The 15665-nt window shown below is 36.7% G+C and overlaps 1 protein-coding gene across 2 annotated transcripts in view; it reads left to right on the top strand.

Annotated features, from left to right (window-relative positions):
- Window positions 1-2545: 2545 nt before the first annotated feature.
- The window catches only part of LOC134742664 (cardioacceleratory peptide receptor-like), a 140997-nt gene continuing 127877 nt past the window's right edge, over window positions 2546-15665 (top strand). For both annotated transcript variants that reach the window (XM_063675851.1, XM_063675850.1), the window contains exon 1: window positions 2546-2885. The gene's annotated coding sequence lies outside the window, so the exon portion shown is untranslated. The remainder of the gene's footprint in view (window positions 2886-15665) is intronic.

Genomic DNA, 15665 nt, shown 5'->3' with positions numbered 1-15665 from the left:
CGTTGTTGTGTGCGTGACTTGAGACTCGCCGTGCAAAAGCTAAACGTGTACGGGAGGCCAATTCCAACGTGTAATTTGATATCGTAATGATGTCATTTTGCTATCATTTGGCTCGTTCTTTTTCATACATGTATTGACGGCGCACGTTCGAAAGTGATAGCAAAATGACATCATTTTGATGTCAAAATTTAAGTTCGAATCGGTCGGGTAAATACAATACTCCCTTTGTCCGTTTTATAGAGACGAGTCCTTTGTATAAGACTATCTCTAGACGTGAATGCCGGCTTTATGCCACCAATTTGGGGTTTAAGCGTACTAAGAAGAATACTTAAAGTTGACCATTGTTGAACTTTAAGTCAATGGAAAAAGGTTTATAATTTCTATTAACAAAAATAACGATGGAACTTAAATTAGAAATAACCTTTGTGCTTATAATCCCACAAGGCCTGAATTTTACCCAAATATTTTACGACTAGAATGTTCCTGAGTTATAAATAAAATATATAAATAAATATTATAGGGACATTCTTACACAAATTGACTAAGTCCCACGGTAAGCCCAAGAAGGCTTGTGTTGTGGGTACTCAGACAACGATATATATAATACTTATACAAATACTTAAATACATAGAAAACATCCATGACTCAGGAACAAATATCTGTGCTTATCAGTATCACACAAATAAATGCCCTGGGATTCGAACCCAGGACCATCGGCTTCACAGGCAGGGTCACTACCCACTAGGCCAGACCGGTCGTCAAGTTATGGATGTTATTTATGTAGCAAGTATGTATTTTATCTATGTAAGTATGTATATCGTCGCCTAGTACAAGCTCTTTTACTTTTTTTTAGGGCTGCATACGTCGATTCTGTGTAAGATTGTCCCCAAATATTTATTTACTTAAATAATAATAATACTTTAATAACAAAACTTCCGTGAGACACAGACATATTAAACATATTAAACCGTCCGTCACCGTCGACGCAAGCTCCTGATGACGCTACTCGGTACGGAGTGAAACATAAAATGTCGAGCGTTTTTCGACTTAAAATACGTGAGTGACCCGTTATTAATATGTTTAATAATACTTAAATAAATAAATATTACTTATAGGACTTTATGACACAAATTGTATAGGTAAGTCCCACAGTAAGCTCAAGTTGTGGGTACTTAGACAACGATATATAGGATTTGAACCCGGGACCATCGGCTAGGCAGGGTCGCTACCCATTAGACCAGATAGGTCGTCATATTTATTTATCAAGAGTTCTATCCTAAATCAGCACGTTTCGAATCGGAGGCCAAGACCCTCTTTGGGTTGTTGAGCCATATTAGTTAGTAGTTTATATTAGACCGGGGATAAGAGAGCTGGCAGCTTCCTCGCCCAACGCTTGAGCATAGCGATCCAGCAAGGAAATGCTGCCAGCATCCTCGGCACCATGCCACGGGGGCCCATTATAGATTTAGATTTTTAGTTTTATAGTAGTTTTAGTTTAGTTAATTGTAGTTAAATTTTTACTGTAAGGCTTTATTGTTAACTGTACCTATAATTGTGTACCATTCTTTTTTTTGTTAGTAGTTAGTCTGTCCTAAATAAGTTACATTCGGACATCTAAAAATCGAACTATAAGGGCCACCCCACACTAGCGTCTCCCGACCGTCGGTGTCTATTCAACTCTATGGCTGCTGCTTGACGGAACGTTGGCGCCATTGCGCAGCGACGCCATTTTCCATAGCGCTGACTAGGCGACGCCGCTCAAAAAAACGCTATTGTGATGTCGTTCTTACAAACAACTCGATACAAAGTTGCATTTGCTGCGGATGTAATAAAGGTCCAGAATGAAAGAGCCGTATCTGAAAAAAACTCATTATTCAAGCTTTCGTCACCAGCTAGAGTAATTTCCTGTTAAGCGAAACAAGCTTTTTTTGCATTTTGGAGTAATTTCTAATAGTTTACGTCGAATTACGTTACCTTTATAATTATCTACTAATAAATATTTTTTCTACATGCAATTGCAACATTTCAGAAGAAATAATTAAATCCACGCCACAAAACAACACGTAACCAAAAACAATCCAAAAGCGTGGAAACAGATTGATGCACTGAAGATCACCTGTTGAATTATTTACGTTTTACAACGATCAATCACGAAGAAAATGCGTATTAGGGTTAAGAAATTTGCATATAAATCGACCTACCGGTCAATTCGAACAACGTGATAATTACTAGATACGAGAACAATACGAGATGTAAAAGATACGATAAAGTTTAGTTCTCAATTAGTTATCTTTTACAGTTCGATTCGAGAAAGCAATTGTCATTTCACGCTACAATTATTGTGACGTTTTGGCATACCTATCCATTAGATATCCATTGCAAGTCTAAGTAATATCTTAAGCAAATCTTAAAGAGATTGTTCAAGAGGACATTTGGAATCGCGGAAACGTCAAATTTGACATGACTTCGGCTTTGACATGACATGATACCGGACCGGTGCAGTAGTAGATAACTATTGCGCCCTGCACATTTTCCGAATATCATTTCTACATTTTCAATCAGACGAACCTCTAAAAAGATAATCTATTCAATCAGATTTCCCGTGATTGTTACTTTGCAAAGATGCTCCCATTCAGCGCTCACTCGTGATCCGAACGCGTCTGGCAGCGCCCGCTCCCGTGACACGCCGCCGCACCTTCGCCGCGCGCGAATTAAAAAACAAAACATTTAAAAAGTTAAAATGTCACACGAAGTGACTTGAAAAACAATTGACAATTTAACTGTTGTTTTACTTCAGTGACTGTGTTTTGTTTAACGAGTGACTTGGTGATAATTATTCAAATTATCCGATAAATTTTGGAGTCAAGGAGACATTGCACTAGTTGGTAAGTAATTATATCGGCAATTTTCTATGCATTTTATACATTATTTATTACTTGAGCTCCTTGGTTTATAACAGCTAAGTAGTTATTATGCCCGGTACTTAGATAATTATAGTGTAGCGGTGAATTGTCAACAAAATAAAATTATTATAGTCGCACTTTAACCGAGATGTTGACGCGATCATAATTACCTATTATAATAATAATAATTACGGTGTGTCGAAAACATATTATCATAAAAACGTGTTAGTAAAATTGAGTTGTGAAAAGAGTTATGTACTCAGGAAAAAGCTTTATAAGAAAGTATTTGAGTTAACAAAGTTTGGAATCTCAATTATTTTACACTTAGTTGGTAAGTACCTAAACTATTTAAAACTTTTGGTACGTAAATGTTCTTTTTTAAATTGGTGGTTTATGTTTAAGGTAAATTTTTCGTTTTTAAGTTTTAAGTTTTATTTCTAAATTATCCCTAAGTCCTTTTTTTATTTATCAAGGGGATTGTCAAAGTAAAATCTAAAAACGCTAGTTTTTAACTGTGCACTTAAAGTTATAACAAATAAAATTAATTTGGGTAAGGATTGTGATAATTTGTCATTTTTAAAATTAATTGTTTTATTTTTATGATATTAATTATATTGTTACTATGAAAACATACATTGAAATGAAATATCAAAAGTTTTAAGAACTTTACTAGATTAAAAGTTTATAATAATATGGTGATGATGCCATTTTACCAAAAAAGGTTTAATCAAATGTTATTAATAACAATTAAAGCAATAAACGTTAAATAAGCGAATACAAAAAAATAAAACAATTCCAGGATAAAATAAAACTATGAAAACGGATTATCTTCTTCTTCTTTCCCTGTTCCCTTTATTTAGGATCGGGCCTCCTCACTCTTCTGCACCAAGCAACTCTCTTTTGGGTTGTCTCTTTTGACATCTGGGATCTTTTGAGGTCTCTTTCTATGTTTGACCACCAGGTCGACGGACGGCGACCTGGGCCTCTCTTCTGTTTTGGAATTTTTAATGCGACTTTGACGACATGATCATCACTACGCCTGTTCACGTGGCCGTACCACCTAAGACGATTTTCGGTGAGTTTTTCGGTGATTGGTGCAACTTTAAAGCTCCCCCGTATATACTCGTTCCGAACTTTATCCAATCGGGTCACACCTCCCGCCCATCTCAACATTTTCATTTCGGCTACATGGCACTTCTGCTCGTGTGACTTTTTGACTGTCCAGCACTCGGAGCCGTACATTAGTGCAGGACGGACTGCCGTCTTATAAACTTTGCCCTTAGTTTTTATGGGCATGCGTGGATCACAAAGTACTCCCGTCAGCGATCTCCAGTTTTGCCAAGCGACGTTCACTCTGTGATTGACGTCCAAGTCTATATTGGCATCTGCTGAGAATACGGAGCCCAAGTATTAAAATTTTTGCACTTCCGTTATAGGCGTCGACCCGATGTAAATAGGTCCAGATGTTGTTTGCCCGCTAAATGGGCATTTTAGATACTCGGTTTTACTTCGACTAACTCTAAGACCGTGTGTTTCTAATAATCAATGTGTCCAGGTGTTCAGCATTTCCTGCAGGTGTTGTGGTGTGTCGGCTACTAGCACTATATCGTCGGCGTACAATATAGCCCAGGGCAGAGGTGACTGAATATCCTTTGTCAAATAGTCCATCACTAAATTGAATAAAAACGGGCTTAGTGCGGAACCCTGGTGCACTCCTACTTTGACTTCGAACGATTGGCTTAACCCAGCCAGACTTCTGACCTTTATGGTAACATTGTGGTACATGTCTTGTACTAGGTTGACATAGTGTTCGGGTATATTCTGAGCTCGGAGGGCCTGCCAAACTAGTTTGCGAGGCACACGATCGAAGGCCTTCTCTAAATCTATAAAAGCAAGGTGCGGGTCTTTCTTGTTCAGCCTATACTTTTCCATCAGGTTTCTAACGCCTTGTATTGCATCAGTGGTTGATCTGGATGCTCTGAAGCCAAACTGATTTTCTGATATGTTAGATAGAGCAGAGAGTCTTGTATTTAAAATTCGTTCCCAAACTTTCAGTGTATGTGATGTTAATTTTGTTTCCCATGATTATATCGCGTATATTGAATTTATATTTGTGTCACCCGTTGATCACGAACGCTGTTTTGCCAACTGCACAGGTAAAACCAAAGATAGATATAACTCTGTAATTCCGTAATAGATCTAGTCTAGTAAGTAAGTAAGTGTTTTATTTGTAAATATAGGTACAAGGCTATTATATCCTCTTTGCTATGACAGTACCGCTCTATCCTATTATATCCTCTTTGGGTAAAACGTAGCGTGTGCTTTACCTGTGCAGTTGAACTGTACAGGTAAAATTGCGCAGGCGTACCCTAGTGTGTATGGCCTGCTTAGTATGTCTGCGCAGTTTTCCAAATATTCTTTCTGACAATAACCTAGATAAGATGACAAGTTTTTATTAATGGTATCAATCGATCAGGTTTGTTGTGAGAATCGAATGTCTATGTGGGACCAAAAGTCGGAAATGATAGTCAAAGTCTGACAAATGACAATAGTTCTCTACTCACAAACGCCCCTTACAAAACGGCAAGAAATCATGACGTCACTATTTCTGAGAAGCCGTCTGGAATTATTGAAAACAAGGAAATTGCGACTTTGTTGGTGAAATATTGCGTTTATGTAAAAAGTTGTTGTACAATCTTTTTTTAAAATAAAATACAAGGAATTGAATGCTACCATATTTTTCTTTCTTTTTTAAAGGTAAAAAATTTTGAAACGTATTTTTCTAAATCATTTCCATATATTTATAAGTGCAATTTATCGTGATAAATTACTTATTTTCTATCTATTAAAGTAGTTTTCGTTATAATATTAAACATAAGTCATCATCCCTATTAGAAGAAAAAAATAAATTCTTCTAATAGTATTGCAAGTGTTCAGTGAACCCAGTACAAATCACCTCCGGTATGAAATATCCGTGGATTTCGCAGCCCAATGATCAGGATAACTAATGGCCGACGTTTCCGACCATTTTCTGTTGGAAATGCACCTTTTTCTCTGTCAAATATACAGCTTCTGCCCGCGACTTCGTGCTTGTATTTCACAAATCTTTAGGTTGTTTCCTACTCCCAGTCTTCTCGGTTACTTAACTTTGTCTCCCATTTCACCCTCTTACGAGGACTGCTACTTATGTATTCGGAATGGGCTACTTACTGGAACAATATTAAAACAAATTATACTCATTATATCCATTTTTATATGTTGTAACATATAAAAATGGAACTCTTTTGAAGTAGAATAGATTAATTTAATTTACTTACTTTGCTTCACCTTCAACGTGGTTTTACTTGTGAAAATTTTCGTAAATCGTAGTTAGGGGATGGTTCGCGGAATGAAAAGTATGTTCTTTTCTAATTCGAAGGAAGCCAGTACTGTCAAACTGGTTTAATAAAAATAAAAAAGCCAGTACTGTCAAACTGGTTTAATAAAAAAAAAGCCAGTACTGTCAAACTGGTTTAATAAAAATAAAAAAAGCCAGTACTGTCAAACTGGTTTAATATAAATAAAAAAGCCAGTACTGTCAAACTGGTTTAATAAAAATAAAAAAGCCAGTACTGTCAAACTGGTTTAATATAAATAAAAAAGCCAGTACTGTCAAACTGGTTTAATAAAAATAAAAAAGCCAGTACTGTCAAACTGGTTTAATAAAAATAAAAAAGCCAGTACTGTCAAACTGGTTTAATAAAAATAAAAAAGCCAGTACTGTCAAACTGGTTTAATAAAAATAAAAAAGCCAGTACTGTCAAACTGGTTTAATAAAAAAAAAAGCCAGTACTGTCAAACTGGTTTAATAAAAATAAAAAAGCCAGTACTGTTAAACTGGTTTAATAAAAAAAAGCCAGTACTGTAAACCTGGTTTAATAAAATAAAAAATAAAAACATCTGTGTGCCTTTAAAACAAATCTGTGTAGTGTGAACAGTTGAAAATCAAAACGTACACACATTCAAATATCCGACATATGATAATAACTTCCAGACAAAAATATTAATTAGTCGGTACTCTAACTTGGATATAGCGGTAACAATTTAAAGTTATAAAGTGTACATTCCATATGCTATAAACTTTTTTTGCATTCCATTTTTTTTACATCGGGGAACATATGACTTACGGCCTGATTTGAACTTCGAGATAGGTACATCAAAATTTGCTAAAGATATGTCAAAAGTGTCAAAACCAAAAGTGACATTTTTGTTTGACGAAACGTGAAATAAAATGGCACTGACATATCCGATCCACGTCGTATCTTTAGCAAATTTTTGACGTACTTGTATCTTAAAGTTCGAAACAGTTTTTGCCTATTGACGGAAAAAGAGGGGCGTTATAAGTTTATTTCTGTGTGCGTGCGTACGTGCTTGCGTGCTGCCTACGTGCGCGTGTATGTGTAAAGTGTAAACTAAGTATTATCACAGAATAAGTAATAGTATTATAGAACGGCCACGCACCGCCCCGCCCCAACTCGAATTACCTCCGCCCCGCGACAGCAGAATGACGGCCGTTTGCCGGCCGCTCAGTACTATTTTTAAGCAACTTACTCACACAATGACGCATGACGCGTGTACAGACGTGCCGTTCACACATAGAAACGCAAGTGATTTTTGATGTATAGCGTGTCCGCCCTGTGGTATTATGTTTTCCTGGCTGTTAAATATATATTTCTGCTTTCAAATACCTACCCTTATGTTGGTATGACTTGAACAAAAGCGGGGAAATTCCTACCAAGGATCGATACTTGGTTCTGATTATTAACTTACACGTTCCTAAAATTTCCTTTGATATTAGTTTCAGAATTAATTTCAGAATTAATAATATGTTGTTTAAAATTATTAACATACTAAATTCTTCTGGTTCAAGGTTTGTTATCATTTGTCTGTGCATCTCGCTTTCGCCAATAAATGTTAGAACAAGTAAACATAACAAACTGATATCATTTAGATATCAAAATGTACTTTTGAATTGGTCTTTTGCAATGCAATCATTGTTTTAATTCAATCGAGATACATCTAGAATTCTTTATGCAAATTTTTAAATTTAATATTTTGATGATTAAATTTGAATATTCAATTTCTATGTGAATGCATGGGTGATCATTGAGTAGACACTGCATTAATTAATTTATATAAATTGCTGGCTCCTGCCCGCGACTTCCTCCTTATTAACTACGAGTACTTACAGAAGTAAGTCTTCCTTTCTAACTGTCTGAGCGACGTACTTATACAAATACCCAAGTTTTGACCCTATGACGGGTTTCCCGGCAATACATTTTATTATGCCGATCTACCCCAAATTGGTTGCAAATTTTTTAATCTGTGCGAACGCTTTAAAAAAAATATCATCGTCATTTGTGCCATTTTCAACCAAAAGGGTACTTATTGTCGCTTGTCAGTAAGGCGCTATATCCATATAACTTCAATTAGAAATCAACCTTATCGACAACCGACAATGTGGTACCTTTTGGTTGAAAACGTCACATTTTATCACAAACTTGTCACTGCTCTCATATATGATGAAAATTCTTGGAATACCATAAACCTGCAAAAGCAATTACTCATATGAAAGTTGTCTAAGATCATGGGCGTAGCCAGCATTTTTTAAGGGGTGGGGCAGAAGTAGGGGAGGCTGTTTCAACCGTACCCTGTCACCATACAGGGTACGGTTAAACCGCTCGAATATTTTCGATCTACAGGAGAGTGAGGGTTAGGGCAAAGATAGATATAACTCCGTAATAGATGGATACAGTCTAAGGAAAAAACGTGCCTCGAAAATCAAGAAAATTTGATTCTCGCTCAGAGGGCGCTACTAGCTTTGGCCTACTGTCGTATAGATGGCGTTGACGATTTCGTTTGTTATTTAACAATTTTAACGCATATCAGTGAAAGAACATGGGTCAAAATCATAAAAATAATTAATGCAAATAAAAAAATCATTAATCCATATTTAAATACATGTTAGGGGAAAGAGGAGCGGATAAATAGTACTATGCCTTATGGGAAACGGTCGAAGAGATAGTTCAGATCCGGAAACCGCCATCAACTTTTAGTATGTTGTTGGGCATGGTATTGGGTCTCCAAAACATGAAAATGACCAATTTAGATTTTTTTATATTTTAATGCAGTTGTTCTGGCAAATACCTATATTTTGGTACAATTTTTTTTAATTTTTGGTCTGATTTTGATTTTTTGATATCTGTGTATGGCTTGAGACATCATCTTTAATATTGTAGTTCATCGCTTTAACGTCCGACTTTTGGTTTGGTTGTAAAACCCAAATAATCGTTTTTTTTTACGTCATTTTCATTTCTTTTGTAAATTGCTCTTAAACTACTACAGTGTAGAAATTAAATATAGAATATTTAATTGGCTTTCATTTAATACCCCACATGTGTATGTGCAATGCAGTTTGGGAGCAATATGGAATATTCGCAAAGAGGCGGGAGTCATTCCGCTGAAGTAGATGGCCGGCGCCGCTGTCTCCCGGCAATTTTGGAAACCCAATACTAAATAACATACTAAAAGTTGAAAGCGGTTTCCGGATCTGAACAATATTCCCATAAGGCAAATCATATTACGATTCAAAGATTTTATTTTCGAGTCGATACTTTTACGGAGTATTTCAATTATTAGTTTTAGTGTACGTAGGCTGTTTTGTTTCGAACCCTGGTTTATTTTTATTGGTAAACCAGGGGTTGAGTGCGGTAGTAACAGAAACATTTTTTTTCCTTACTATCTTGTAGTTGTGAGAATAGCACAAGACTAGGGTAGATTTAATAATTAATAGGTACTAACAAGGAAGAAAAAAGCCTGTAAATAATCTAACTTCAGGCCTGTCCAGACGGAGACAATTTTTCCCTAATCTGATTAAATTGTCCGGTCAAATCAGGCCTTGCAAACGCCAATTTGGCTTGCCGATTATGACCGATATTACCGATAAAATGGGGTGCGGACGCAGGAAAACCAATTTGTGACGCTAGTACTTGGGGGGCATTTTTTAATCGTTTAAATATTTTTTATTTTTTAAATATTTGAGCGTTCTAAATTGAACAAATGCCCCCAAACGCGAATACTAGCGTCATAAATTGGTATTCTTGTGTATGCACCTCAATTTTTTCAGTAATATCGGTCATAATCGGTGGTCGAAATCAGCGAGCCATATTGGCGTTTGCGTCCGCACCACCTGATTTCATCAGACAATTTAATCAGATTGGCGAAAAATTGCTCCCGTCTGGACTGGCCTTAACTTTGTCCGGAAATCGCAAATAACTCTAATAGACAAAAAACTATAAAAGACACGATCTCTGTGCATGCGCGCTCGATTCGCGGAGTAATTTTTAAATTACCTAAATTAATATTAAATTTTCCGGTCAGAGACCAGAAGCGGTCAGAGATCAGGGTGGGGCAACTGCCCCACCTTGCCCCACCGTGGCTACGCCCATGTCTAAGATCACCCCCCTTTAACCTCTGGTGCGAATGCGAACTTCCTAATCCAAATAAATACATCTCATCAATCACAGACAGACAAACAAAGGTAGATAGCTATATATACTTTATTAATATAACGTGTGATTGGAAATGTATCGCATCCATCAAATAATGGAATGATTCGGTTTCTATTAGTCTTATTGGACTGTTCAAGGGCCTGACACTCTTTGATAGAGAAAGATAGTCTTATTGCGATTCCTATAAGAGGAAAGAGAAAATAGTGCCATGCTTTGTAATTATCACCGACCGGGTTTTCTTTCATGGTCGGGTTATGGCAGCATAGGTAGGAGGCGATGGCGAAATACCGAAATTTATAAGAGTGAAAGAGAAAAAGGATTATGCTGCCACAAGAATATGTCTTTCTCTTACCCCTGGTCGCTCGGTTTCATGTCTATAACTACTATACTATGTCTATGGGACTGTTCAAGGAGATTCGGACGTACATTTTGTAAACTAAAAGATGCCATTTAGCAGTCATTCCCGCATGCATTACGCTCGTTCACTAGTGCGTATATGTATATAATCATTTTGATGTCAAAACGTAAGTATGACATATTACATATATTATTATTTTATGTATGTATGTATTTTGTTTACTTAATGACATTCTTAAAATTTTATTGTTATATTTTTCTTTGTATTCATGTATTTATGTTTTGACATCCATCTTCCATAACTATGTACCTAATAGTACACACACGCTAAGTAAGTAAGTAAGTTGTATGTAAGTAAGTAAGTAAGTTGTAGTAAGTTACGCACACACTAGCGAATATGTCAGTATCAAGCTGGTGGTAGCCGTACAGCGGTGGCAGTATGGTTCCATTTTTATCGCCTGTCACTATGCCCGTCACTTTCGCACTTACTTGTTAGAACGTGACAGGTATGGTGACAGGCGATAAAAATGCGACCGTGCTACCGCCGCAGGTCATTGAAGAGATTCTTGTAAGCAGTATGTATAAGCAGTATATGATACATAGCAGGCGATTTCGAGACCATCTTCCGCCTAACCACATTGTCGGTTGTCGATAAGGTTGATTTCTAATTGAAGCTCTATGGAAATAGCGTCTTACTGACAAGCGACAATAAGTACCCTTTTGGTTGAAAACGGCACATTTATATGCTGTATGTCAGCCACATATCAGCAGCCATTTAGCATTGAGTAATACCTATCTGTTTTCTCAATTAAGTACCTACATTAATCACTCTAAGTAGTTTTAGTGCAATGCTTTCTATCTGCGTAGTTATTTTAATTGATTTCCTTAATTTAGATTAACCCTTTTAAAACTGAAGGAACAAGAGCAGATTACTTGTACAGTGCGTTATCTGGGGCTCATTTCTCGAACGATATTAGTCTAATATTATTAGTATTAAATAATTTTACGGTTTAGACTCACTTGTTTTAGTCACTCGCGCGACATGTTTCGGAGAGCCTAGGTCTCCTTTCTCAAGCACTAATAGTGCGAGCAGCGTTCACGACGACCGTGTGTTGCGTACTGCGTTGCGGTCGTCGTGAACGCTGCTCGCACTATTAGTGCTTGAGAAAGGAGACCTAGGCTCTCCGAAACATGTCGCGCGAGTGACTAAAACAAGTGTCTAAACCGTAAAATGATTTAATATTAGTATGTCTCACAACAGTTTAAATTCGATTAATATTATTAGTGTGCTGTCATGGAAACCCATGCAATTTGACAGTACGTGGACTAAAGGTGACTGTCCGTTTGTAACTGCCGCTGCACTGCAGTTGCGACGTTACGCGGTGCCGCACTACTGTAGCAGCACGACTGCGGCTGTTGCGGCGTGCAGTCGCGACAGCGTTCGTTGATGGCTTGTCAATGTCAAGTCATATAATGTCAGACGTACAAATAAAATACTAATTTACTTTTGTATTTTTTACGTAAAGAAGCGAGTGACGATAATGCTACATGCTACATGAAAAAGAAAACCAGTTTGCCTTTCTACAATAGTCAGAGTCCGACGAAGGCAGCTACGCAATATTAATAAAAAAATCTAATATTTAATGGTGATCGTTTATTCAGGGAATATTGCCGATTAAATGAAAAGCAATTCAACATTGAATGAGACTTAATAATTGACGAAATACAATCAAAATATTGTCTTCGGTTACCGCGATAGTTACTCATGAAATAAAACTATGAAAACGGATTATATCGCGTATCGGGTGACCCGTTGACCACGAACGCTGTAAAGAGTTCGAAACGTCGGGATGTATTATAAATTCAATATACGCGATATAATCCGTTTTCATAGTTTTATTTCATGAAATACAATCAAATTAATCAAATGAAATTAATGCAGAGGAAAAATTATTCTTAACATTAAGGTAAGTTCACAATGTGAAATTTTCTTCCCCATCCTCTTGCCTAAATGCGTGACCACCAGGTGACCACCGCACACAGCAATCCGATGTGATGAATAAAATTATTTGTAAGAGCTATAGGTAATTGCGCAATTTACACTTCATATTGTCAAGTTTCCTATTTGAAACTGAAACACAAATTAAAATCCCTCTTTTGTTGCAGGTGTCCATGGGCGGCACGGCACTCTTTATGATATGACCGTGCATCCATATAAAACTTGACGGGCGAGACAAGAAATCCTTTATGAAGAAAGCTATTGCCCTCACCTTGGCCGATAGAAAGAACTTCAAATAAATTAATTTGAATAATAAATGGTTTCCTCGTGTTGGTGTGATGAAAAATTGCGTGTTGCACTGTAACAAAGTTTGTTTAACCCTCATGCCTTAAGACCCCCGCAACTGTGAAAGCTTATTCCACAAATCTGCCTTAAGTTATATACCTTAGTTTTATTGGATGTATATAATGTACAAATTTCTAGAGAAGGCGGAGAATGTAAAGTTATAGCAAGAATAGTGCCTGGGCGTGGGCATAGATTTAATAATAAACTATACAATTATTTTCTGGATCAACAAGAGTAGAACCTAAATCAACTTTAACTGAATGCTACTAAACAAAGCCCTCAGTGTCAACCTCACGTGCAGAACATGTTGAACATATAATGTATACACTTTTTTTGGGAAACAGGTTTTTCCTAAATTAATAAAAAAGTAAAAAATAAGACATGTTTTATTTTTCACAACTCTTTATTAACTTTAGTTTTGTCCGCCATGATCGTGATATCAGCAGCTTGAGCCTTGAACTGCAACTTGTAGGTACCTGGAAATTAGAAATTATCTTTTCAGTTTCATGTTGTATTTTGAGTATAACTATGTATTTTTGTATGTATATGATTTATTGCTTGCAAGATGGTTATAAGTTACATATATGTATGTCTGTTTGTTGAATTTAACTTCAAATCAGTAAAACGGAGCTAGTAGCGGACAAGCCGTGTTTAACGGTTTGTCTTTAGATATTCTGGCCACATCATCACAGAAAATAAATAGGTACTAGTGACCCGACCACCAAAATGGACTTTTAAATATTCGTAGTAAAATAATACTAATTTTATACTTACATCGACGTGATCCTCACAGCAATATTGTGTGTAACACTTGAAGTATTCCATTCCACATTTACTTCACGACAACACCGTCTTTCACGTAGGTCTTCGCAGACTATAATTTTTGTAAATCATTCCCACAAGTGGAAACAAGGTTTTTGATATATTAAGCAATCAAAATCTACTGTTTAGGTATTAAAAATTATAAGTCAAATCGTAAGAAACTAGCGGTTTAACTGAAAATTTTTATTATGACAATTGATGACAATGACATCTTTGACAATTACGTGAGTGACGGATTTATTTACTATGGTTCGATAACTTTTACTATACGATGACATTATTATATTCAGCCTCGCGAGAAGGTCAAACTAAGGTCATCAGTATATTTGTTGAAATATCTTCAATCCTCGATTATTAATATTATTATATCGCAGCAAATGTCGGAAACTGTTTAAAAACCTAATATCTCGAAATGGTTTTCGAAATAGAACATTTTAAAAAAAATGAACAATCCTAATTCTGCCATAAGAGATTGGCATCCTTTCTATACCATCCATAGTATGTGTACTACAGTATGTTAGTATGTATACGTGTATGTAACTATGTAGTGGGTACAGTGTGTCTCTATGGTTTACTAAAAATGCTAGTCCTGCACTCTGGTGGCAGAACATTGCAGTAATATCCCCTTTTGTCTTAGGCTAGTATACTAGTACCTAAAGGAAATGGATGAGTTGATTTTTGTTTTTTCTTATTTACTGACAAATTGGGACACTATTTCCCCTCTGCCGAGGTACAAGATCAATTGTGCATGCATACAACTAGCGCGGTGCGTGTTGTACACAATTATTGTGTACAACACACACGTTTCCTAACTGGCTCTGGTGATATGGCTCAATATAGATTAGCAAAAAAGTTTACAGTAGGGACAGTCGCCATCAGATATATCGGAGCGACCGACGTGCTAAAAATATCTGAACATGCACTCTAGCGCCTTGACAATAAGGGCGTGTTCAGATATTTGTGAGCTCCTGGGCCGACCCGATATATCTGCGATATATGGCGACTGTACCATCGGGGTTGTATATCCTTGGGTGTAATAAGCTCCTTATTAGAACGTAGTGGTTATATCCTCTTTGCTTAGAACTACTAATATCTGTGACCCAAAGACATTTCAGTGCAGGTGACAGATTTGACGTGCGGTCTGCAGCCGCAGTTGCAATAATACACTAAATACGCAAAAATGGCCATGCTACGTGCAGTCGGCCTTGTCATTAATTTTACTATGGAAATTGACAATAACATCGACGTGTCGGAGCAGTAGTGCAGTTGCGGTCGGGAAAACGTTAAAATCACCATATTACGTGCAGTCGATATCGTCATTCATTTTACTATGGAAATTGACAATAACACCGACGCGTTCAGGCCGCTGCAGTAGTGTCGGAGCAGTAACGCAGCTGCGGTTGGAAATGGACAGTCACCTTTATATTGTTCGAGAAATGGGCCCCTGTTTTTGTTCGTAGTACTTGTACATCCTATAGGTATGTAAACAGTACAGACCCTTTTCTGGCTATCAGCTTTTCTCTCATGAGACGATAATTGAAATTTATGAGCCTCCTTCGGAGTTTGCCGGTCATTTCGTGGTAAACCGCGACTTAATAATTCAATTAAAACCAAGTTTCTACTCGCAAAAGGTTCAGTAGACGGGTCTCTATTGTTTGACATAATTATTGAAAGTCATAATGTAATGAT

This window comes from Cydia strobilella, chromosome 7 (assembly GCF_947568885.1).
Source record: "Cydia strobilella chromosome 7, ilCydStro3.1, whole genome shotgun sequence".
Lineage (NCBI taxonomy): Eukaryota > Metazoa > Arthropoda > Insecta > Lepidoptera > Tortricidae > Cydia > Cydia strobilella.
This window is presented reverse-complemented; position numbering and strand designations above follow the sequence as displayed.